Below are 920 nucleotides of genomic sequence, written 5' to 3' on the forward strand. Positions count from 1 at the left end.
CTTTTGAATACTGATGTGACTGATGAATGTTACACATGTCATTGTTTGCTAGAAGTGCTACATCTGGCATGAAGCAGGTGTTGGATTCTAGCCTAGTGAGTGAGTTCATGCCGGGTTGTATGCTTCAACAGCAGGTCCCGCGGCAGAGGTCAGTCATCCATTTTAGCAACTCAGCTAAGAGGAGGATCTACATTTGCTGAGATTTCTCTGTTTCTAAGAGCAATAGAAGAGTACAGGATTGGAATGTGTACATATATACACAGCAGATCTTTCCTTGTAGGATGGCCCTGCAGCATCCTAATGCCAAGAGACCTGGAGGCGCCTCATTAAAGGTGAGTCTGAATGATGAGGGTTCAGGCTCTGCAAAGTCTGAGGGCCCCCAGGATTACCTTCACCTCTGAGACCAATTGCAAGCTTAGGAGCCCCCAAGATCACCTTCGGTTTTGACAGTTCTCTCGAAGGACTCACAGAACTCATGTTGACATTTTATACTCATAGTTATGATTTATCACAATGGAAGGACTCAGCCAATGGAAAAATCTAAGTGCCAGCTTCCACTTGCTCTCTCCCAGTGGAGTCACAGACAATGCTTACTTCTCCTGGCAGTGGTATGTGACAATGTTCCCAAAGGCTTGACAGCCAGGGAAGTTCACCCAAGCTGCTAGTATCCAGAGTTTGTGACCAGGGATTGGTCATGCAGACAGTGACTGCCACTCACATGTTTGACTTTATTCTTCACAGGATTGACAGTGATGCCTTTAGCATTTCATCTTTGGTAATATTATTTTTAAAATTCTCTAAAATAAATAATTAGGTTAACTCTTGTTTTAAGCCAGTTGTTTATTCAATCCAAGGTTCAAAAAAAGAAGGAGAGGCCAGGCGCGGTGGCTCACGCCTGTAATCCTAGCTCTCTGGGAGGC

This window comes from Propithecus coquereli, unplaced genomic scaffold, assembly GCF_000956105.1.
Source record: "Propithecus coquereli isolate 6110/MARCELLA unplaced genomic scaffold, Pcoq_1.0 Scaffold665, whole genome shotgun sequence".
Lineage (NCBI taxonomy): Eukaryota > Metazoa > Chordata > Mammalia > Primates > Indriidae > Propithecus > Propithecus coquereli.